The sequence below is a fragment of the Rhipicephalus sanguineus genome, chromosome 7 (assembly GCF_013339695.2).
Source record: "Rhipicephalus sanguineus isolate Rsan-2018 chromosome 7, BIME_Rsan_1.4, whole genome shotgun sequence".
NCBI classification, from domain to species: Eukaryota; Metazoa; Arthropoda; class Arachnida; order Ixodida; family Ixodidae; genus Rhipicephalus; species Rhipicephalus sanguineus.
Genome location: NC_051182.1, coordinates 2,039,890 through 2,065,576, shown reverse-complemented (window position 1 = coordinate 2,065,576; position 25,687 = coordinate 2,039,890).

The window sequence follows — 25,687 nt, the reverse complement described above, 5'->3', positions numbered from 1 at the left end:
GGGAGAATGGCTGCATCACAGGCTGGCTCGAGGAGTAAAATATGACGAGAATTCGTTTTAGTTGACATAATTTTCTTCAACGCGAAGGTCATGATCTTCGTTTCACGAGCTAGAATGATGTGGTCCGTGGACGTACCGCTCGCGGCAAAACTTGTGCTCGTTCGTGTTCTCGGTATCTCTCTGATGTTCCATGTCACTTCAGCAGTAGGTTTAATAATCTGCACTTCGTGACTGCGCTCAGTGAGAGTAGATGGGGAGTGGCCCTGTGGAGGAGAAGCAAAAAATATGCCTTTAGGTAAACCATTCCTAAGGAATCCTACAAAAAAATAAAATCTCCGCAGAATTAGGATGACCTCGAGTGCTTACGCGCATTCTGAAATCGTGAAAGGCAAATTCATAGCGGTCCCTAAAACTAAAAGTGCAGACCCATTGTAATATTGTACAAGGATGTAACTTGAAGGACGACAGACGGAATAACGCAGAAATTTGACGAATTAAACAAGACGCAACGTGTTATGCAACGAAAGAACTTCTATCGTTGCAGCTTTTTCTGAAGCGCTGTTGTCGTATGGCATCGACGTGGCGCCTTTCAATTTACTTCTAGCGTCCGTCAGCATCCCGAATGGCCTAATAGAAGGCGCATGGCGCGCACACAGAAACGTGTACATCGCCTCAAATTTTCTTAAGTCCTACAATGACCGAAAGCGGAGCTAGTTGGTGAAGATTCTTTTTAAAAGATGGTAGGAGTGGAAAAACGGACAAAGGAGGGAAGTTAGAACAATAGAAGTGCCCACTATCTACTGAAAAGGCGCACAGAAACGGAAAAGAGAGTAGACACAAATATTTATCTGCGCATGCGTAGCCATGGGGCCACGCCTATCAGTCCGCCACACGTGGGGGACGCTGTCGCATGGAGTTCTGAGTGGCACGGGCAAAGTGGAGAGAGAGAGAGAATTAAATTTCTTAAAGGTCCTGAAGGGGCCTGGACACCCCTTACGGTGGCCGGCCCAGTGGCTCCGCCCATGTGGGTACTGGGAGTCGAAGCTCGCCAGCCACCTTTTGGGCCTTCTGGACGGCCTGATGTTGAAGGGCCCTGCCGGGGCTCCTGAGGTGGTTGATCCAGTCTGCCTCGGTGGCAGGAGACCCGAAGCTAGCTTTTAGCGCGGGACACTGTCACAGCTTATGATTTAAGTCACACCGTGTATTTTGGCATTTAGGGCATTCTGGCCTTATATCTGGGAGGTATTTGCTGCAGATGTAGGGGCTGGGGTAACCGTGTGTTTGCAGCAGTCTAAGCGTTAATTGTTGTGCTTTATTTAGTGTTGAGTGAGGTGAGGGGAATTCCTTTCTAGATAACTTATAGTGCGAGCAAATGTCGTGATAGGAGAGGAGTGGCTCCCGGTGCGTGTTGGGGTCCTCGGCCGGAGAGCCGGCCCGCGTCCCCGCGCGGCGCGTAAGATCTCACGCGAGGTTATGGGCCAGCTCATTACCGTTGGGGACCCCTGGTTGAACGTTGAGGCCTTCATGCCCCGGGATCCAGTGGATGTGCTTATCGACGTTTATTTGAGCGGATTCTAGAATGCTTAAGGCCGCCTGGCATATTGTACCGCGGCGGTATGCCAGTGCAGCGGGTTTGGAGTCGGTAAATATTGTGCCGCGCTGAGGGAGCGCTAGAGCAAGAGCAATGGCAAAGCAAGAGCAAGATCAAGAGCAAAGTAGAGAGCTCTGGCGGGCGGCGTAACATTCAATCGGGGAGCATCGGGCAAGCCGATTAGTTTTTCGCTACTTGCAGAGGAAAATTTTCGCCGCGTTCGGCTTGGCCGCTTTGGCCGCTCTGCCTTCAGTATGACCGAGTCTTTAAAGGCCCCTATTGCGCTATTGTACCTAAGGAGGGGGAGGTGGGGGGGGGGGGGGAGAAGGCATACATAGAAAAACAGAACATTGAAAGAGTGAAGACTTAACAAATTACGGGCGATGCTTACAACTTTCGAAGAATCTGAAGGAAAAATTCCGGCACATCCCACGCACTGTGGGAATCGATGTAATGCGAAGCAGCCAGAAAAGAGCTGCATACGTCGCCTTGTTTGCCTTTGAGGCAAATGAAGTCATTCATGTCATGAGTCCTAGAGACCGGATTTTAGGCAAATGCCAATTTTGTTCCTTGCGCTACTATCGCGCCATTTTGATATATGATAATGAATTAGAGGTCAAGAAGGGATTTTATACTGTTCTTATAGTGCCTATAAATGCCTATTTTTGGCGTTCGTGCCTAAATTCTCATAAATGCCTATAGATGCCTATTTTCAAAATTGGCGCTTATATGAACGCTATTTAGCCTCAAGTTTCGCTCCCGGGGGCTGTTTGAGACCACTATTCATGTTACCACGTAAGGTTGACTGTTGGGAACTATCATCTTTTATCCCGCTTACCCCTTCCCCCAGCACAGCGTAGCCAGCCGGTGCAAGAACTGGCTAACCTCCCTGTCTTTCCGCTTGTTTCTTCCTTTCTTCCTATGGGGTTCAACCTAGTCCTCTAGTTCAACCATGGAACCAACACCGCTAGCAGCAGTGAAGCGGGACACGCTGGCGAGCATTCGCCGCCGCGCTGACATGGTCAGAGCGGTTGGCGAATGCGCGGAGAGCCGTCAGCGGAAAGGAGAGTGAAGAGCAAAAATTAAAAAAGAAAAGTGTGATGTGCACGCAGCTTTTGTTTTGTTTGTACTTTACTTTTTAAGGTGTTCACTGCAGTAGCGTAGCCATAAATCTTTTCCAGGGGGGGGGGAAGGAACCATACTTTACTTATGTTCGTGCACGCGTTTGCATGTGTGCGTGTATATAGATACACGTAAAACTGAAAAGTTTCGGGGGAGGGGAGACGGAGGGGAGACGCACTCATGCCCTGACATACCAATTTTGGCGTATGTCCAGTTAACGAAACGGCCGGAAGCGCACCAAGACAGTGTGATGTAAACCGTGCCGTACATGACATACATACTGCGATTTACATGTTATAGCCTATCATTTACGTTCATCATACAGCCATGTTGTGCCATACCAATTTCGGTATACGTCCCATTAACGACACGGCCAGGAGAGCACAAAGCCGTAGGCGGATAGATAGATAGATAGATAGATAGATAGATAGATAGATAGATAGATAGATAGATAGATAGATAGATAGATAGATAGATAGATAGATAGATAGATAGATAGATAGATAGATAGATAGATAGATAGATAGATAGATAGATAGATAGATAGATAGATAGATAGATAGATAGATAGATAGATAGATAGATAGATAGATAGATAGATAGATAGATAGATACACTCGAAGTCGCAGAAGTTCGCTAAGAAATGCTTGCATTTAAAAGCCTAGTTGGACTTACAGCGATGTAGAATGAAACACTGAGCCCACGCGTCGATGTGCATGGGAGTTATCGAAATGCAGTTGCAGTTAAAGAACCCACCGCCTATGAAGCAGGAGCTCTGCTTTTGTCGGTGGGTTCTTTTGCTGCTATATTCTGCTATAGTCTGCTATAGTCGTTGACAACTATGAAATATCATCAAGACGCCAGAAGAAGGAAAAGAAGACTTCTCTCTGGCGCGAGCGCGTGCTACTTCACTTCTTAAAGCTGAACATTTTGACAGATTTGCCTGTCTGGTTGGGTTAATTAATTAAGACTTTCAAAGGGCTCCAACCAAAAATGGGTTTATTTCCCGGCGTTTCGGAATCAACTCGATTCCTTCTTCAGGGGGAGTGACAGCGGAAGGGTCGAGGTGCAGTTCTTAACTTCTCTTTCGAACCAGCTGTGGAGAAGGAGGGAAGGCGCGTCTTCTTTGGTGGTGAGGGTGTTGAGGGGGTTGCGGTTGCTGCGGTTGGCGTGCCAATAAACCGTTCTGGTTAAAAGCAGTCACTGGTCTCGATCGTCTTATCAATGGTGCCGTGAACCAGGATACTAGCTCCTCGCCGTCAAGAAAGGTACACCTGCCGCGGAGCAGCAGCGAAGAAAACGGCGGAGGAGCAGAGGATCGACCTGGATCGAGCGACGAGACCACGGTAGCCAGAAGAAGCATCGAAACGGATGACTGACAAGTAAGGCGTCACTGTTACCTGCCTAGAAATGAGGAAGGAAGTCATAACGAAGAAAAGGAAAGCGCTTCGCTCTCAAATCATGCAGCTAATCAACGCTGCCGAGCAGCAAATAAATGATGGAGCTAACCGGGAGCAGTTGCTAACAACGCAGGCGCAGATTAAAGGAATAAGCGACAGCCTGATGAGCGCCAACGAACAAATGGAGAAGTTTCTGAGCGAAGAGTGTGCCGCAGCTGAATTCGAAAGAGTAATAGAGTATGACATAAAAATACCGACGATCTTGTCTGAAATAAAATTCAGACTTCGAGAGCCAGCACAATCGAATGCAAACGATAGTGCAAGGCAGGCCACGTCATCAAATGCAGTACAGGATGCGACCGAGCTTGTTAAGCTACAAAAGATTGAAATGATAAAGTTCGGCGGAAAACCTTTGGAGTGGAACCGATTTTGGGCGCAATACGAGTCGTCAGTTCACCTGAGACCAAACGTGAGCAAGGGACAGAAATTCAATTACTCGATAGCATCGCTAAGCGGAAAGGCGGCGGCTGCTATTGAAGGGCTGCAGTACTCGGCAGAGGATAATTACGACGAAGCAATCAAAATACTGAAAACAACGTTCGGAAATCGTGAGCAATCCATTGAGATGCATATAACGAGCTTTTGAGTTTAGAGAGAGTGAGGTCTGCTTAAGATACCGATGACCTAAATAAGCTAGTGCAGAAAGTGCAAGTGAACATCAAGTGAACATGCAAGTGAAATCACTAAAAGTGGAAACCGAAGGCTACCCGCCGACGTTGTTGCCAGTGCTGAAAAAAGCGATTCCGCCAGAATTATCAGTGCAGTTTAAGTCAAAGGAAGCTATGACGAGCAGCACAGTTTCGGCAGACGGTGCCAATAGCAATCCAACAGGAAAATCGTGTAAAGAAAAGCTGAACAGGCTTACGATATTCTTGAGAGAGCAAGCAGCTTTTCGGGAAGAAACGCAACGTGAACAAGAGATAATAACGGCAAAACAACGGGATAATGGCCGACCGATACGCACAACTTCAAGCTTCTATAGCTCAGCTGACAGGAGCTGCTTATTCTGTAAGCAGAAAAACCATGTAACTAAAGACTGTCGTCGGAGCATTCCGATGGATGAAAAGAAAGCTATGCTTACTGAAAATAGAGCATGCTTCAGATGCACAAGACCAAACCACACTGCGCGTATTTGCAAAGCCCAAGTGAAATGGAAGCAATGCAAGGGACGGCATGCTACGTCAGTGTGTAAACCTAGGCAGAAAGCAAGGCCAGAGCTCGTAATAACAACGCAAGCCGAAGCGACGACATCTACGCTACACGCTACTGAAAATCTGAAGCATAATTTTGTGCTGTTGCAGACGGCTGTAGCACGCACAGAAGGAGAAAAATCTGGCCGACATGGCCGTTTGCTATTAGACAGCGGAAGTCAGCGTTCATGCATTGAAGCCGGATTAGCGAAAGAAATAGGTGCGAAGGTATTGCGACAAGAAAGGCTGACGATTGGGTCATTAGGAGGAGACGAAAAGGTAAGCTTATGAACGTGGCGCTCGTGACTATAGCGCAACGAGAAACAAAAACAAGAACAGTGATCGAAGCGTTACAAGTCGACGTCATCTCACACAGTTGTATACCCGCTCCAAGTCAGAAACTCAGCGAGAAAATGAAGCAACTACAGATGCAAGTGGCTGATTACAGGACGGAGACGACTGCAACAGACTCCATAGGACTGCTCATAGGGTGAGATTATTATTGGGAGTTCTTCACTTGTAGAACCCGAAGCATCGAGGGCCGACTAATGGCCGTCGATACTTCGACACTGGGCTGGGTTCTGCAAGGTCCGTCCGAATAAATCAGGACACGGTTGACCCAAAATCACGCAGTCATGGTTCTGAAGGTAGAAACATCAGAAACAGAACTAAAACAAGAACTACAAAAATTTTGGGACCTGGAGTCAATGGTGATCACAAGGAACAGTCTGGATGCCACAGGAGATGAAATCGTCGAGGAATTAGAGCAAAATATAGTGCAACAGAACGGTCGCTATCAAGTAAACTTGCCATGGAAACAGAACGTCAATTTGGAAAGAAACAAGGAAAATGCAATGAAAAGACTACAGCGACTAAAAGGCTGCAGAAAAATGAAGACGTGCTGAGTAGCTGTGACAAAGCTATAACAGAGTATATGAATTTGGGAGTCGCAGAAGAGGTTCAAGAGTCATCAGAACCCAAAAATGCACTTTGTTATTACATGCCACATCATGCGGTCATTAGAGAGGACCGAGCCACGACAGAGGTTCGAGTAGTGTTCGACGCCTCGTCACACTCTCAAAAGGGCATGTCCTTAAACGACAATCTGGAGGCAGGACCAAATTTGAATGAGGACATGTGTCGCTGTTGATAAACTTTCGAAAAGAAAAAGTGGCGTTAGTTTGAGATGTAAAAAAGGCATTTCTACAAATTTCTATACACGAAGAGGATAGATGCGATGAGATTTCTGTGGTGGAAGCATGACTCAGAGGGAAAGCTACTGAATGAAGTGCAAACCTGGCGAATGACAAGAGTAACATTATTAATTAGAACTAACAGACAATAATGCCAAGGAAAGTATAGGGGATGTTTTTGGTAGTAAATGTAAAGTAATTGTGAAGAAAGAAAAGTGGACGAAAAGATAGCTTGCCGCGGGCAAGCTATCTTCATTCGGCACAACACCGAGCACATTTCTTCTGGCAGCTACATTAAATCACCATTTAAAACAAGTGGCTGGCCGCTTTCCGGATACTACAAGGACACTGCAGAAAGCGATCTACGTGGATGACGTCATTCTGGGGGCAGCAACGCTTGATGATGCAGTGAAGTTGTACAAAGAGGCAAAGCAAGTGTTCAGAGAAGCAGCGATGAACTTGAGAAAATGGACATCCAGTGAAGAGAGATTAAAAAATTAATTGAAGAAAACGAAAGGGACGAAGCCCACATTGAAATTCTATCAAAAGGGTACACATTGCTTCTGGGATTGATATGGAAACACTGAAAGGACACAATTTCCTTCCGTGTTGAAAAGTGGGAGTCATTAACAGCTACCACGTACATGACCAAAAGGACATTGTTGCAAGCAACAGCAAATATATTTGCTCCGCTAGGTTTGCTGTCGCCGTTCACAGTACGAGCAAAGATAGGCTTCCAGAGGCTGTAGAAAATGAACGTCACGTGGGACGACCAACTACCTAAAGAAGAATGTGACAAGTGGAGGAACCTCATGTCTGAAGCGGAGGACCTTCGAGTTATAGAAGTCATCAGATGCTACGCCAGCAAGGACCTAATAGTACAAGAATACAAGCTGCATGCCTTTGCCGACGCGAGCCCGTCAGCATACGGAGCGGCAGCATACCTAATAGTATTGTACGACGATACAAGCAAGGAATCAAGGCTAGTGACAGCGAAAAGCCGCGTAGCTCCAATTAAAGAGCTAACTTTGGCGCGATTTGAACTGATGGCAGCGGTGGTGCATCAAGATTATGCGACTACATCAAAGGTGACTTCAACGAAAGAATACAGGAAATACACTGCAGGACGGACTCAGTGATACTGCTTCACTGGATAGAAGGAACAAGCAAAAGGGATCCGTTTGTTACCAACAGAATAGCATAAATAAGAGAGAAAACACTTCAAGCAAGCTGGTCATTCGTTCAAAGTGAAGACAACCCTGCTGACCTTCTTACACGAGGAATTAACGCAAAGGCGTTGATAAATTCAAAGCTATGCTGGCACGGACGCGAATGGATAACATCACTGGAGAAAAACACAGCAAGCATGATTCCGACGACTGCAGAGCTGGAACATCAGCACGGAACGCAATGTCACCAATGCACGGGAAGAGAACAAAATGAACCTATACGCGAAATCTAAAGGTATTCTTTGTACGTACGGCTTGTAAGAGTGACAGCATGGGTGTTCAGATTCATTGACAATACAAGAAAAGAGCGTCACAAGGGATCGTTGACAAGGAAAGAGGTAACAAATGCACAGAAGTATTGGTTAAGACAGACCCAAGTACCACTGAGACAAACAGTGGGAGAGGCTGATCCAAGCACGAAGTTCTTTCAAATTAAAGGACATGAAGTCTACATCGATGAGGACGGAATCACCAGACAAAAGGGACGATTGCAATACGGATCCCTGAAGCACGGATACGGATCCCTGACTGTGGTATTTTGCCTGCCGACTGGACGAGTGGGAAGGTGGTCCCCATTCACAAATCAGGTAGCAAGACTTCGCCACTCAATTACCGGCCCATATCTTTAACAAGCATTCCATGTAAGGTATTAGAGCACATAATATACTCGGGCATTGCGAACTTCCTAGAATCGAATTCATTTTTTACTAACACACAGCACGGCTTCCGTAAAGGCTTATCGTGCGAAACCCAACTAGCCTCGTTCACACATAAGCTTCATCTCATTCTTGATCGCCGCCATAGGCGTATCTACCGGGGGGGCAAGGGGGGCGCTAGCCCCCCCACTGAGAAATGTTGGGGGGGCGGAGCCCCCCCCCCACTTTTGACAGTGGTTATTGACGGCTGCAGACTGGGAAACTAACAAGTCAGGCAAAGTTTTACTTGAACGCACCAATAACGCAATTTTGTAATAAAATTTGCCCTACGATTCTGCTGTGACGGCTGTCCTCCGTGTGTCATATGACCACGCACTGTAGGCTACCTGCGGTGCGCTTTTACAAAAATGTGTTTAGACAGTCTATAGACTGTCTAAACCCATTTTTAGACAGTCTATAGGTTGTCTAAATACATTTTTGTAAGGGCGCGGGTTGCCCATTCCACGCTTGTACGTCTTGCACTCGAACTTTGCAGAGGAGGATATCGCTCAGCAGGGGCTCTTAACATTACAGCAATCTGTCATGATTTTATTTTGTTCTGCCTTTCCTGAAATTTAAGTAATCCGTGACGCAGATGGACGGGAAGCAGTAAACGTTTTATAGCCCGATCAAACGCTCTCCCTTTTTCAGGGAATTCAGTTTCTTTCTTTGAAAACGAATAGCATCGCCACTGCTCCATACTCAAGCTGCCGTGGGTTGATGAGTGTGCAGAAGTGTCCAGTATTTTCATTGTGCCTAGCCAGGACAGCTAAAATAGATTCCCACTTTAGTCTCCGATTAGCCCGCTTCACTTGGCTTATAATATGGTAGCCTGCAGCGATCCTGGCGGCTTGTAGCAAGGCAGAGGACTCGAGCACATTTAGAAGCCCAGCTTTCAAGTTTGTCCCGTTACTTGATCTACCTCACCGGGGAGATGATCAGCGTCCACGGTTTTCTGGACTAAGAAGGCTGCCTACCTGCAAAGGATTTGTGCCTGCTCCTAATAATGTTTATTTCTCTCTCTACCTCTTTGTCAGTAGCGATGAGTTCACAAAGAGTTGTACACGCGCAAAAACAGCTCAACATCGTTATACTACAACTGAAAGTATCTATTATATACATATGAATTCATCTCGCCCGCTGCTATAAGCAGCCGCTGCCAATGTGATTGGCTGGCAGCCTTCTAAAATTACGTTCAGAAAGAGACACTGTCTGGCTATTCCGAAAAAAATGAGTTATTGTTCAGCACAGTAATGTGCTGCTGCTTCATTTTACGCCGCGAGTTTTTGCAGACTTGTGACGTCGCGTAACAAGGAGGCGATTTTATGGCACATTGAAAAATTTTGACGAATAGCGAAGAACCAATGACAAACAATACGCCGTATTAAAAATAGTTCATTATTATTATTTTTTTACGCAGTCATGCGTACGTGGTAATCACTTGGTGGATCACTTACGCGTCATTTGTTGCGTCGTTTTACGAGCAGGTGCTGTGAGCATGACCCAGAAAATTTCGACCAATCATTAACAGCTAACGACCTATACAGAAGGAAACAATGCGGGGTAGTTTAACGTTATATTCGCCCACATTTTTTCAAGAAAAATTTGAGCTTACACAGTTTAGGTTGGCTATTTACTTGGAGGAACCGGAGGGGAGGAGTAAAGGGCCACTTCACCGCTTTTCCAACCACCCCCCACCCAAGCTGAGAACAGCAGGAAAGTAAGGAACGACACCTATTATAAAATTCGTAGTCATTTATAATCTTCTAACTATACACAACCAGCTCAATGCGGTTTGCTTAAGTATTAATCGACTGAACTTGGTCTTCTTTTTAAGAAAAGATTTTATATTAGAGGGCTCTAACAGTAAAGAAATTGGCACTCGGCTTATCCTGAAGACTTCTGCCACGTGCTTCTGCGAAGTACCTTGCTTTGTCAGGCACATGTTTTGTTTCATAAGTGAGAATTTAAGGTACTAGAGTCATAGCAGGTTCTTCATACTCATCGTATCCACAACGGCAAACTAAGACTTGGAAGTTTGCTGATGCAAAGCTCAGATGATGAGGCTAAATTTGGGTGTACTTTTTAAACTGCACGGTAATATTTCGAAAATGTTATCAAACACTGCTGTGTTGTCGCGGTATAGGGCGGCCCAGCCTCCACAATCTGTTTGCGCAGATTCTTCCTTGATTTAAAACAGATTTGAAAAGCAACTCATCTGATCAGCTCTAGGAATATAAAAAATCGCTTCAAATATGTATATATAAGATATATATATTGACGATACCATCACACTTCCGCCGCGAACCAGTATGTTGGTAACTGTGGAGAGCGACTGCGATAATAGCAGTAATGGTATCGCCGAAGCGAACCTGTCGGTGCTCTTGGCTCGGCAAATCTGCGTCGCCCGCGGTATCGTCCAACTGAAACGTAAGATCACTCAGCTCTTGATCACGAATTTCAGCGGCGAATACCAACACTTGACAAAGCGAACAGCAATCGCGCACTTCGAAGCCATTGGCGACGAAGCATTTTCTAGGATTGCTCCGATTGCCGCAGCCGCCGAATGTGACACTGCAGTGGCCAGCACAGTCGATGTGAATCCGAAGCTCACATGCGTGCAGAAGGAGCAGCTACGCACTATGTTACGCATGTTTAGTGACTGTTTTGCGTCCACTTCAAAGATAAAGCAGACCCCAACCGTAAAGCACCGCATTATAACGGACCCTACCGAACGACCGGTACGACAGCACGCCTACCGGGTGTCGCAAAAAGAACAAGAGGTGATACGTTCTCAGGTGAAGCAGATGCTCGACGATGACATAATCCAACCCTCGACCAGTCCATGGGCGTCCCCCGTCGTACTTGTAAAAAAGAAGGACGGCACTCTTCGATTTTGCGTGGATTACAGAAAACTCAACACAGTGACGAAGAAAGACGTCTACCCTCTTCCACGCATAGACGACTCACTGGATCGACTTCGACATGCCCGATATTTCTCATCCATGGATTTGCGAAGCGGCTACTGGCAGATTGAGGTCGATGAACGCGACCGTGAAAAAACAGCGTTCATAACTCCCGACGGCCTCTACGAATTTAAAGTGCTACCGTTCGGCCTGTGCTCTGCCCCAGCGACGTTCCAAAGGATGATGGATACCGTGCTGTCAGGCCTGAAGTGGGAATCGTGCCTTGTCTATTTAGACGACGTCGTTGTTTTTTCGCAAACATTCGATCAACATTTACAGCGACTTCAGTCCGTCTTCGTCGCAATTCGCAAAGCAGGCCTATCACTAAAACCGGAGAAATGCCATTTCGGTTATGACGAACTAAAGTTCCTCGGCCACCTTGTCAGTCACGATGGCATTCGGCCAGACCCAGACAAGACAATGGCTGTTGCTGCATTTCCCCCACCTTCCAACAAACGTGATGTGCGCCGATTTTTAGGCCTCTGCGCATACTACAGGCGCTTTGTGCAGAATTTCGCGAACATCGCCGAACCCCTCACCCGCTTAACGAAAGAGGATATTCCTTTTGTCTGGGGTCCCGAGCAAAGAGACGCTTTTTCCGAGCTTCAGCAGTGCCTCCAGACCGAGCCCGTACTAGGACACTTTGACGAAGATGCCGCCACTGAACTGCACACTGACGCAAGCAACATCGGTCTTGGTGCAGTGCTCGTCCAGTGGCAAGATGGCGTCGAGCGTCCCATCGCCTATGCTAGTCGCATTCTGACATCTGCGGAAGCTAACTACTCGACCACGGAGAAGGAATGCCTTGCTGTTATCTGGGCGATATCTAAGTTCCGACCGTATCTATACGGCCGTCCGTTCAGAGTCGTCACAGACCATCATGCCCTCTGTTGGCTGGCCAATCTCAAGGACCCTTCAGGGCGTCTCGCGAGATGGAGCTTGCGCCTTCAAGAATTTGACGTAACAATCGTCTACAAGTCTGGCCGGAGACACGCTGATGCCGATTGCCTTTCGCGCGCTCCACTTGCAACGACATCACGCGATGATGATACCGAAGGCCGTTTTCTTTGTGCTGTCAGTGAATCTGACTTGGCCCAACAACAACGGAACGATTCAGAGCTTGAACAACTTATTAAATACCTTGAAGGCCGTAGCTCGAGACCTCCGCGGGCATTCGCGCGTTCAGAATCCTTCTGTCTCCGTAATAACATCCTCTACAAAAAGAACTTCAAACCTTATGCGACTGAACACCTGCTCGTCGTTCCATCGGTGCTGCGTGCCGACATTTTATCTGCCTGCCACGATGAGCCTTCGTCCGGCCACATGGGATTCGCGCGTACCCTTGCTCGGATTCGTCAGCGCTACTACTGGCCAAAGCTCACTCAGGATGTCAAGCATTACGTAAAAACGTGTAATGATTGCCAGCGTCGTAAAGCCCCACCTATGCGTCCAGCTGGTTTCCTGAAGCCTGTTGCACCGCCAGCAGAGCCGTTTCAACAAATCGGCATGGACTTGCTCGGGCCCTTCCAGAAGTCTCATGACGGCAACCGCTGGATCGTAGTCGCTACTGACTATTTGACGAAATACTGCGAAACAAAAGCCCTACAACGAGGCACTGCCAATGAGATTGCGTACTTCTTCGTGAACAACATCGTCCTCCGCCATGGAGCGCCAGCAGTTGTCATCACTGACCGTGGAACAGCTTTTACAGCGCAAATGATGCAAGACGTCATGAGGCTTAGCGGAACCGCTCATCGGAAAACTACCGCATACCATCCACAAACAAATGGTCTTACGGAGAGATTAAACAGGACCCTCGCTGACATGCTCTCTATGTACGTTCACCAAGACCACAAAAACTGGGACGACGTTTTACCATACATTACGTTCGCTTATAACACTGCGGTTCAAGAGACTACGGGGTTCACCCCTTTCCGGTTGCTTCACGGCCGAGAAGCAATTACGATGCTGGATGCCATGCTGTTACCCGATAGCTGTTACATTACCACCGATGCGAACGACTTTATCCGGCTCGCAGGCGCAGCTTGCAAGCTTGCACTCGAGCGAATCCAAAACCAGCAACACATCGACTCGCACAGGTACAATTCTCGTCATCGCGAAGTTATTTACCAGCCCGGTGATCAAGTGTGGCTGTGGATTCCTATTCGCCAAAGGGGCCGCTCGGAAAAATTACTCCACCGCTACTTCGGTCCTTATCGAGTTCTACGTCGCCTCAGCGACGTCAACTACGAAGTCCTGCTTGAAAGCACAGCTCGCCGATCTCGTCGTTTAAAGCAAGCAGACATTGTGCATGTATCGAGGATGAAGCCGTACTACCCCCGTTGACTATTCGTCAAGTCTACTTGGATGATCGTTCGAACACCTCGACACTGCTGCATCATTTGTGCGTGTGTGCGTGTGCGATTATTTTCTGTTTCATTCACCATTAAGCATCGGGACGATGTTTTTTTTTTTGGAAGGGGAGTAATGCCATGAGCATGGGATGGCATTGCGATATTCCGCTGTGTGTATGTGCCACTGTGAAACTGACGAGAGGAGAAGGAAGTGGAAAAGACGAAGAAGTCGTGTTTCCTGTGTCGGTTCAGCTCGACGTCCTGGTGCCCCGACAGACAGAGCTTCTGTACCGTTCGTAATAACGTGACAATATATATATATATATATATATATATATATATATATATATATATATATATATATATATATATATATATATATGAAGCAAGCTCAAGCAGTTGAGGAAGAAGACGATAGAATTCAGGCCAGGGGGACTGTGGAGAATAAAGAAGAAGTTAGAAAATGGCGACATGAAGAGCATCGTTAGTTTATTATGTACAGTCTTGTTACGTAATTATGTGCAGACTTGTTACAATATATATACGGCGGACAGATCGAATTAGCGACGCCAGCCCCCCCACTCGAGAGCGAGTTGGTACGCCACTGTCGCCGCTCCACTGTTGACTGCGTCTTCCTCGATTTCGCGAAAGCCTTCGAAAATGTATGCCACAAACTACTACTCCTTAAGCTAAGCAAACTGAACCTTGGTTCTATCTTTTTTCCTGGCAAGAATACTTTCTTTGCAAACGCTCCCAATTCGTAACTGCTAACAATACTACTTCATCGCAAAGCCCTGTCCACTCTGGCGTGCCTCAGGGATCCGTATTAGGCCGTCTTTTGTTCTTAATTTACATTAATGACTTACCCAGTTGCGTGTCTTCTAACATACGCTTATTCGCTGACGATTGCGTAATCTTTCGAGAAATTCATGACAATAACGACGTCTGTATTCTACAAAATCATCTCACTTCAGTCTCAGAATGGTGTAACTCATGGCTAATGCAACTTAATTCAGCCAAATGTAAAGTACTATGTGTTTCTCGCACATCATCATGTTTTCCCGGCACATATTTCCAAAATAGCACTTTAATCGAACAAGTCGAGTCATATCGCTACCTTGGCATTCATATCACTTCTTCCCTAACGTGGTCTCTTCATATCAGTACCATTATCAAGAGTGCTAACAGCATGTTGGGCTATCTGCGCCGTAACTTTTTCCTTTTCCACCGCCCCTTCCTCTCTGAAACTAACATTATACAAAACGCTTGTTCGTAGTAAACTAGAATATGCATCAGCCATTTGGGACCCCTGTTCTGCTAACCTAATCAATGCGCTTGAACTCACTCAAAACAATGCAGCCCGTTTTATTCTAACTAACTACAATCGTACCGCAAGTCTTACTACCATGAAAAACATGCTTAATTTATCAAATCTAGCATCTCGTCGCAGTTTCCTAGTTGTGTTTGTTTCATAAATTTTTTTACCATTGCCCCAATCTACGCGATGAAATCATCTCTCTCCCATCCTTCATCTCACCCAGGCTAGATCATTCTCAGAAAGTAGGCGTACCTTCGAATTACAGACTAAATTTTGTTCACAGTCCTTCATTCCTCGCACATCAGTCGACTGGAACCACCTTCCGGGTCCGTCAGCCCGCATCGAAGACAACGCCTGTTTCCGCAATAACGTAGCTAACATTGTACACCAAGGCTAGCAAAAATTTGTTCATTTGCTGTGTACTACCTTAGTTATTTTTTCTTAGTAAAAGCTCACCGCATTATATATGCTTTTATAACCACGGAACATAACGCTTGTATTTGAACTTTGTTTTGCTGTATTGTATTGTTTATGAACACTCCCCGCTGTAATGCCTTTGGCCTTGAGGGCATCAATAAATAAATAAAAAAATAAAATGCAGTCAAGAACACAGCAGGCTCGTCATAGTACTTCCAAAAGAAGGGCACTCCACGGAACTGTTCGTAGGTCACGTGCATCAGATGGTATTGCACGGCGGAGTTCAAGCGACACTCGCGCAACTGCGTACCAAGTTCTGGGTATTGCAGGGTCGCCAAGCAGTAAGAAGAGTTTTGCGTAGTCTGCAAGAGGCATAACACCAGACCGGCCTTTCAAAAGATGTCTCCGCTCCCGGCGGACAGAGTAACCGAAACAGAGCCATTCAAAGTCACGGGTTTACGCAAAAGACAAGTACGAGTTCGTGAAACATAATGTCCTGATATTCACCTGTGCAGTAACGAGAGGCGTACACTTGGAGGTTGCAACCGACATGTCATCGGCATGTTTACTACAAGCTTTCCGGCTATTTACAGCTCGACGGGGGATGCCTGCAGTTATCTACTCGGACAACGCCAAAACATTCATAAAGGCCGAGAAGAAAATCAACCAAATGCTTGAAGCTATTAGACACGAGGTGATAAAGGATTACTGCAGCGGCAACCATATACAGTGGAAAAGGATAGCCGAGTGCGCACAGTGGTGGGGAGGATTTTACGAGCGCCTCATAAGAAGCATCAAGACATCGATGCAGAAGATAATATCGAAAACGACAACTTCGGTAGAGGAGCTACGCTCTATTGTAGCAGAAGTTGAAGGAGCACTAAACAATCGACCGTTGACGTACGTATACGGAGAGCCTAACGAGCCAATGCCACTAACGCCAGCAGACATCATAGGCGGACACCGACAGCTTCAAGACGTAAAACAAAGGCTGTACATTGGTGAAGTTGAAGACGAATGGCGAAGCAGATGCAAAATAGGGCGAGCTTGGTGGAAGAGATGGCATCGAGAATACATTAAAGAAATTGGAGCTCCTGTCAAAGCCAAGACGCGGCAAGCATGAGCACTGTCACAGGCCGACATGGTGTTGATTGAAGACAAGGGCCCAAGAACATTTTGGAAAATGTGCAGGATTGAAAAACCTACCCTGGGCGAGACGGAATAACAAGAGCCTGTCTCCTTCGACAGGAAACAAAGAACTTATCAGGCGATCTGTAAACCACATATACCCTCTGGAGGGGTGTTTCAAATAACACGCCAAAGCTTATCCCATTACAACTTGGGCGGGCGGGAGCCTATAAAATATCATCATCAAGACGCCAGAAGAAGGAAAAGAAGACTTCTCCCAGGCGCGAGCGCGTGCTACTTCACTACTTCTAATAAACCGTTCTGGTTAAAAGCAGTGACTGGTCTCGATCGTCTTATCAACAACTACAGGAAAAAAAACTAAACTGTACCGCTGTCCATCTGTAATGTGCGCGTCCAATAACAACCGCTCTTTACTACGACGTAACGGTTAAGGCGAACCAATAATAATATCTGGGGTTTAACGTCCCAAAACCACGATAGGATAATGAGGGACGCCGTAGAGGGCTCCGGAAATTCCGACCACCTGGGTTTCATTGACGTGCACCTAAATCTAAGTACTTAAAACATTTTTAAGGGCCTCAAACATTTTCGCCTCCATCGAAAATACAGCCGCCGCGGCCGGGATTAAGACGAACCAATGAAAAACGCAACATCGCGTCGTTTTATGCGACGAAAGACGAAGCACCGCTGCACCGAGACATAGAGAGGTCAGTTCGATTTTTCTCTGGTGTATGGTGCTTCCAAAAAAAAAAGCTCCTTTGTGCTGTTATCCCGACGTAAGCATCATCTTCGCCGGTCGTCATTCGATGCAGTAGAAGTTTGTGACTGTGCACACGGCTTTGGAGTACACAAAAGCGGCAGCAGCTCCGAGGTAAATTATTACGTTATTTTTCTTTGCATGGATGAATGTGTGGCGTCATCACCATCGCGCTTCATCATTATCATCATTTTCCAGTCACCGCGCCGCGCCTCTCACGCAGCTCATACGTAGCGCTCGAGGCGCGAGGTAGAAAAAGAACGCGCTCACGCTCGGCCGCCTTGAAGTCGTCTCACGTCTCTCTCCTCTCTCGCTACATTGGTGACCAAGACAACATGCCCTTCGACGAGCGGCCGCTGCCATGCTTCCACGACTTCCCGCCAGTGCCGCCGTTCCACCTGGTCTAGCCCCGAGCGTGGTTCATGCAGCTTGATGCCATTCTCACGCTGAATGGCGTCGCCGCACAACCGCCGATGCACGACATCCTGCTCGACGCCCTCCCGATAGAGCTGCGTCATCTAGCCGCTGCGTCGTCCTCCAGCACGCAGCCATATGAGGACCTCTGCGCTGCGGTGCTTGCCGGCTACGGGCAAACCTGCCAGCCGCTTCCGGCGCGCCTCGAGTTTCAGGCTTCCCCCCCCAACGCTGCGAGTGGTGCCAACTGGCCCGTGGCCCTCTCCTGTCCAAGACCTAACTCCCCCGACAACGGCTCCTTCTACCTCGACCGACCACACGAGCATCAATTCCTGCGGCCGACCACCCCGACGAGGTAGAAGACGCCCATAGTTCGTGCGACCTCTCTACCGAGCGTTGCGTCGCTTCGAAGCCCTCGTCCGAAGGTTTATCACGCGCGCGTGCCACTTGCACATCTTCTCCGACCTCCATGGCTCACGATACCTCTGACACGTCAGGCTCCAGTACGGCTACCTCGCCCCACGACCTGGAGTCTGCCACGGCCACGGACATTGTCTCGCCCGCTGTTAGCCCCCCCCCCCCCCCCCCCCCATCACAGAGGCATCGCCGTCGACGATGCCCAGTGAACCCGACTTTTCATCGATCTCGACAATCTGTACGTTTTGCAAACTGCGACCACCAACGTCCTCGAAGTCTCAAGCAGCAGAAATTCGAGCCCCTCACCAGCTACGGCGGAAAGTCCGTGATGCTGCGACAATGGCGAAAAATTCCTAAGACTGCCCGCCTGGCTTGCCACAGGTAGAGCAGACCGCATATGCCCTACCGGCCACGCAGGCAGACAGCCCACCTGCCGCCCCGCACACGCACTCTGCTTCACCTACTACGCAATGTATTTCTACGAATACAGCTCACGCGCCTTCCAGTCCCTCCAAAACGGCTCGTCATAACACCAAGACTGGTCGCGCCATACCGGTCTACAGTGCAAGACTGGCGACTAGACGATGCGGCAGACGCAGTCGGTATTGTGCCGCGTCTCCATATATCAATCCAGTAAGGACAAATTTATTAAATATGCGATTCACACAAGAAATTTTTATCAAGAACTTCCCATGAAAGAGTTTGCAGGGGGATGTCATGGCACCCCTTCCCCTGACTCACGCCATTGATCAATAAATATTGAGGTGGCGCATGAACACATATGCGTGAATAAACTTGAGGATAAACGTAAGCAAGTATAAGGCTGATAGTAATGCTGAAGATGAGTATATAAGACCATACGTCGGCAACAAAAGGTGAGGCTCACTCGGACTCACTCAAAAAATTTATTTTTCACTTAGGGCTCACTCGGACTCACACTCGCCATTATCCTCCTCAACAAGGACTCAGTCGGACTCAGACTCACTAAACTTTTCTTCAACCGGACTCACTCGGACTCAATCTCACAAAAACATTACTTACCCGGACTCACTCAGACTCAGACTCACGGCCCGATCTGAGTCTGAGTGAGTCGACTCATGAGTGAGTTTGCCGACCTATACTTACGGCCAAGTAGGCCGCCAGCAGGTCTGATTAAAAGTGTTCTGTCCACTCTCGGCCTATGAGCGATTCCTCGAGAAGGACGTGACCGGCTGCCACACTTCATGGACCAACTGCTGCAGGGCTCTTCCGATGGTGACATCCGAAGCGTCTACTGTGAATGACGTCGGAGAGTCGCACTTGAGATGTGCGTTTAGAGTCACGTTGGTGACGGCTTCCTTGATGGAGCTGTTAGCTGTCTCGGCATCATCTGTCCAGAAGATGGTAGCGTTCGCTTTTGTTTGACCGGTTGCAATACGACAGCGCAGCGAGGTATAAACCGCCGGTAATAACGCAATACCAAGGAACTGTCGTAGTTGCTTTGTGGCCGATGGTCGTAGGAATATCTATGGCTTCCGCACGAACTGCTGGAGGATATACCCTACGGGCATCGACGCGGTAAACTAGGATGGGCACTGACACCGATCTCAATCTTCGGTCTGTTCACGACTTGCTCGTACTTCAGTAGTCGTTGAAACACAAGGCGCAGATGATGTTCGTGTTCGTCTGCTGAAGCGCTCGAGACGAAGATGATGTCAATGTATGCGAAACAGAGGCTTAAACCACGGAGAACTAATCGACAAACTGTTGAAGCATTTTCGCGGTGTTTCGCAGATCCCGTGTAATTGTGGGTAGAATCCTGGTAGCTTGATGTTGTCTACGACAAGGTTCGTTGCCGTGGCGTTGGTCGCGACGTGGGCGTAGCGTAGCCAATAAAACAATAATGGCCTTGCGAACTCTGGTTGATGAACAGGTGGCGTATTGCCGTCCGGCGCCCGAGTCACAACTTGTACGAATACAAGAGGTTTGTGATCTCCCCTATTGATTATTCCAACATTCACGGCCTATAGGTGACGCCGCTGTACTCCAACATGGTGGTCCTTAAGATTTATCACAACGTTGCAGACGTTAGAGCAGCGTACATGTTTCGAGAAGAATGCGCCCCAGTTGTGCTTCAGTTTTTCCTCGGATTTTCGGTTGCTCGTCACGGTGGTCTAGTGGTTTATGGCGCTCGACTGCTGACCCGAAGGTCGCGGAGTCGAATACCAGCCGCGGCGGCTGCACTTTCGATGGAGGCGAAAATGTCTCAGGCCCGTGTGCTTAGATTTAGGTGCACGTTAAGGAACCCCAGGTGGTCGAAATTTCCGGAGCCCTCTGCTACGGCGTCTCTCATAATCATATCGTGTTTTTGGGACGTTAAACCCCAGATATTATTATTATCGAATTTCAGGTTTTCTTTTTTTGTGAATGGAGGGGAGTGGTAACATAGTTACATCGGATGAAATATCAAGTACGCGAATGCAACCACATCAGGGACAAAAATGATCAATCATTGCCGTCGTCCCCTCTGCCGTGGTGGTCTAGCGGTTATGATGCTCGACTGCTGCCCGAAGGTCGCGGGATCGAATGCCAGCCATGGTGGTCGCATTTTCAATGCAGGTGAACATGCTTGAGACCCATGTACTTAGCTTTAAGAGCACGTAAACATAGGCTCAGAAGCAAACTTTGGACCCTACCTGACTACTTCTAATATAGAGACGGGAACCGATTCATTCATTCATTCTTTATTCTTTAAAGACCCTAACAGGGGTGTTACATAAGGGGTGAGATTACAAAAAAATAGAAAATTTTATGGCGAGATAAATGCAGACACTTCTTCCGTGAACTACCTCGTCACCGAACACCAGGGCTTTGTTTTGACCGGGCTGCTCCTTCCTGGAAGGCAGGCCTGGGCGCATGGCATTACAAGGCTGTTCTTCTGTCAGGTCTGCAATGAAGTACCGGTCTCGATACCGATGGAAGCCCTGCCGGGTCGCTGTTTCGCCGCACGCCACACGTAAGGAATCCTTCAATATGCGGCTTTGTTACCACCGCTCGTGTTTCATGTGCTCCTTCGTGTTTTTAGATGCCAAGCAGCGTTTGCGCTGGGTTTTGTCCGTAGTTCCGTTGGCGACCGTCCGCTTTCTAAAACCTACCATAGCCATCTGTAACATAGTGAGCGCGCGCTCGCGCCAAGGAGAAGTCTTCTTCGTCTTGTTCTTCGGCCGCCTTGGTGATGATACGTGGCAAACTCACAAGGTGAATGGGGATGAAAAGGAGGAAGGGAGAGGGTAAATCATAGCAGAGCCATACGTATGGCGTCACTAAGGCAAAACCGTCAATAGCACAGCCATTCACAAGTGGTATAGAAAGGGTGCGGGAAAGAGAAGTGAGGGTGAGGAGGAGACGCTGAAGCATGCGATAACCATGTGTGACGTCCTGCAGGCAAAACCGTAAATAGGATAGGCATGTATAGTATGGTACAGTAAGGGTCTGAGAAAGGGAAGTGAGGGTGACCAGGAGTGAAAGGACGTGGGGTAGGGTGAAGCATAGCATACCCGTGTATCATAGAGTATTGGAAGGGGGTTTGAAAGGGAAGTGACGGTGAGGAGGAGACATGTGCGGGTGAGGTGGAGGGGAATGAGGGAAACCATAACCGTGTATAGTATCTATAGCACGTGAGTGAAAAAAGGGAGTGAGGAGGAGAGAAGTGATAGTGATGAAAGAAAGGAGGAATGGAAGGGTAAAGCATGCATATGCAGCTGTACTGCAGTATAGCAAAGGCGAGGAGGAGTGATCTCAGGGGGACGATGACGAAAAGGGGAGGAGGGGTAAAGCATAGCACAGTGATGTGTACTACAGTATAGCAAGGAGGGGAAAAGAATTGATGGCGAGGAGAAGTGATGTGAGGGGGAGGAGATAGGAAAGAAGAAGGTAGAGTAGAATATAGCATAGCCGTACTGTGTAGGAGAGGGATGAGAAAGGGATGTGATGGTGCGGAGGATATGTAAGGAGGAGGGGGACGGTAAAGTATAGCATAGCTGTCTATATAGGAGGGGGTGGTACTGTATGGCAAGGGGACTCTATGGCAAAGAATGATGGCTAATCACTCCGTCATAGGAATCAGTATAACACGAAAGTGAAACATGTCGTCACAGAAGTCGTTGATTGTTTACAGGGCATTGGTATATGAAAGCTTGTACAATGTCTACTGTTGTTTGGTAGATATAGCACCACTTGATGTAGACGCACTCACCAATATCTGGGGTTTAACGTCCCAAACCCACGATATGATTCTGAGGGACGCCATATTGGAGGGCTCCGGAAATTGTGATCACCTGGGGTTCTTTAAAGGGAAGCTGAAGCACTTTAAAAAAAAATGACTTGGGAATGTGTAATCATAGTTTGATCCTTGCTGAATACGAAAACCAATGTAAGAGTTCACAGAAGTGAACGCAAATGGCATTTCTTGGCAAAAAAAACAGCGGCTGCAGCCGCAGGGCTTCTTGAACTGCTGAGGGAAGGCGGTGACGTCAACTTCGGTGTGCCGCGTCAACGGCGCCATCAGCTCTGTAAAAGCATGACCTTCGCGATCAGTTCCACCAACGCGCGCAGCCAGAAGTAGTCACGGAGGCCACGGCTCCACCAAAACCACGGTGGTAGAATAAAACAAGTGGCCCATCGAGCGCCGCGAGCGCGTTGCCGTACTGCTCGAGTTGCTCGCGGCCGCCGCTAGGTACGCGACGAGTTTTGGAGCCGAAAGACGCGTACCGCAAGCTCTCGCTGTGCTGTAAAAACCGGTTTTTCTAGCTAATTTTGTGGCTTTAAATGGTTGTTTGTGCTTTTACTAGCTTGTAGTGGCTCTCTGCCAGCTTCGACCGCAAAAGTAAGAGCGCCAGGCTTTATGAAGCTTAAAATTTTTTAATCGACGCGGGTAGTCCCGATATGACTGTCACAGGGTGCCGATTGCAAGAGACGTGCGCGTATTTTTTTTTCGAAAGCGTGAAAATTCCTACCGGCGAGTATACAGAGTAAACAAAAAAGCATTTGGTTTTCACGTTATCGTATGTATGTCGGAGAACTGTAGCTGGCGGTCTTTCCGTGGAATTGCATTTTTCCACAACTGCAGCCGCTTTTCGTCTTTCGACGCGGAGAAAAGACACAGCTTTTCATTGCACGTTTTGTAGCCAGATTTGCAATTTGGAGCAAAGCATTTTCGTCCCATGGTGGCAGCCGCATCAGCGGCACAGATCAAGGCACCGTGGTTTCAGCCGTGGTTCCAGCTTACAAAGTGAGCGGAAACACCGATGCGGTCAAGCATGGTTTGACAGAGCGCAACAAACGCGTCGCATCAGAGCGGATCTCAAGCCGTGGGATCACCTAATCACGACCACAGTGATCTGGCCGTGATCATGACTCGAAGGCTGATTGCGACTTTGCGACGCTGGTTGCGTCACATAGGGACGCTCTTGCTCTTCGGACGCTTGCACCCACGGACGCCTCCGCATTTATCGAATATGACCAAGCAGAAAGGAAGAGACGCGGCTGCAACGCTGGTTGCGTTGCATGCTTTCATTAGTGGCGCGTCCGTTCTAAGCGACGACAACTCTTCAGTGTTGCTCTAGGCCTCTCTGGTGTAATAAATACACCGCGGATCTCTTTCTCAAAAGATAAAGATGTAAATTACAGTTTAAATGCTCGCGACGCACGCTGGCCACATGCTTTCAAATGCGCCGGAGCGGAGATATCGGCCCAGGGTATACCTGCTGCCACCTTGCGGAAAAGCGGCGGCAACTCGAGCACCTCCGTGACACGCGCGGCGCATTGGCGGAGCGGCGCGTCGGGCCACCTGTTATTCTACCACCGTGGCCAAAACTACCGACGATGACGTAGTTCCGGTCACGCCCACACTTTCGGCGCGTTCGCGTGGGCGGTGCAAGACGAACTTTTCTTTCGCGTATTTTAAAGCTCCTGCTGCCACAACAGCGAAAAAAATTACGCCATCATCGACAATAATGTTGGTCCTTGTTAACAACAAAGTTTTACCGAATTGTAAAACCACTTCAGCATCCCTTTAACGTGCACCTAAATCTAAGTACACGGGCCTCATACATTTTCGCCTCTATCAAAAATTCAGCCGCCGCGGCCGGGATTCGATCCCGCGACCTTCGGGTCAGCAGTCGAGCGCCAAAATCACAAGACCACGGGGCCGCGGCGCGGACGCACTCACGTTGATGCCTAGTGGCCCATCCACGTACCGACGACTAACATCCATGATCATGATTTAACCCTTGCGGTAGCTGAAGTTCTTCACATATACGTGGGCACCGCATATTGTCAGGTTGAATGACTGTCCCGCGCAAAGATGGCATCAAGAGTGAATTCCGAGCAAAGATAGCATTTAACAAGCACATAATAAACACTGATACTCGATATGCACTCCTTCAAAGTGTAGTGAAACGCGAAGAGAAACCCTATGCGCGTCGTGTATTCCCTCTAGCGTGGCCGTTAATTCTCGCAGGGCGAACGGGGAACGCGGTGCGACAGCCAGGCCAGCGTCAGAGAGCTATTTTTCGACATGGATGAACCCTAGGAGCGAGGCTTGGGCTAAAGCCGCCACCTCACGGTGTGTTAAAGCATTGACGGAATTACACTTCTATCGGAAACGCCCTGGATGGGACGGTCGTAAAAACAGCGCATTTCTTTTTAGCCTGATTTCTCACATGTCACCGCTCCGCTATAAAGGGCACGCTCTTAGCATCCATCCATCCATCCATCCATCCATCCATCCATCCATCCAAGAGCACAGAGAGGAAAGTGTGAAACATAAAAGGCGCGTTCATTTACCTTCCGCTGTGTTTTTCAGTAGCTCAGTGGGTTGAACGTCCGCCAGCCGTCGTCGCGGACCTGGAGGTCATGGGTTCGACTCCTGACAACCGAACTTTTTCTCTTTGCCATCTGATGGTGTTCATTTTGCTGACGTATTTCCGTGACAGAAATACGCCATGAAAGTCTAGGTGGACCCCGGAATAAAACACTTTCGTGTTAAAAATGTGGGGATGTATGTACAAGTGTCCATAACACGAAACAAAGTGTCCGTGGGCAGTCCAGGTCATCAACGTGAAGGGACCGCCAAAAATCACAAGGTCTCCGGTGGGCGAATGTGGGAGTGGAGCAGCTGGCGAGGGTCGTGACGAAGGGGCGTTGTTGGCAGCAGCGAGTGCAACCCACAAGGTGAAAATCAGCAGTGGGCCAAGAACACACATAGACTGGGCCGGTGCGGTCCGTTTCCGCGCAGACTCGGGCACTGGTGTCTGTAAAATAGAGCGTAGCGGGGGCAGGGCGAAGGGTGTTGTTGGCAATAGCGAGTGCAACGGACAAAGTGGAAATCAGTAGTGGGCCAAGAACACATATATGCTGCTGCGGTGCGGTTGCTT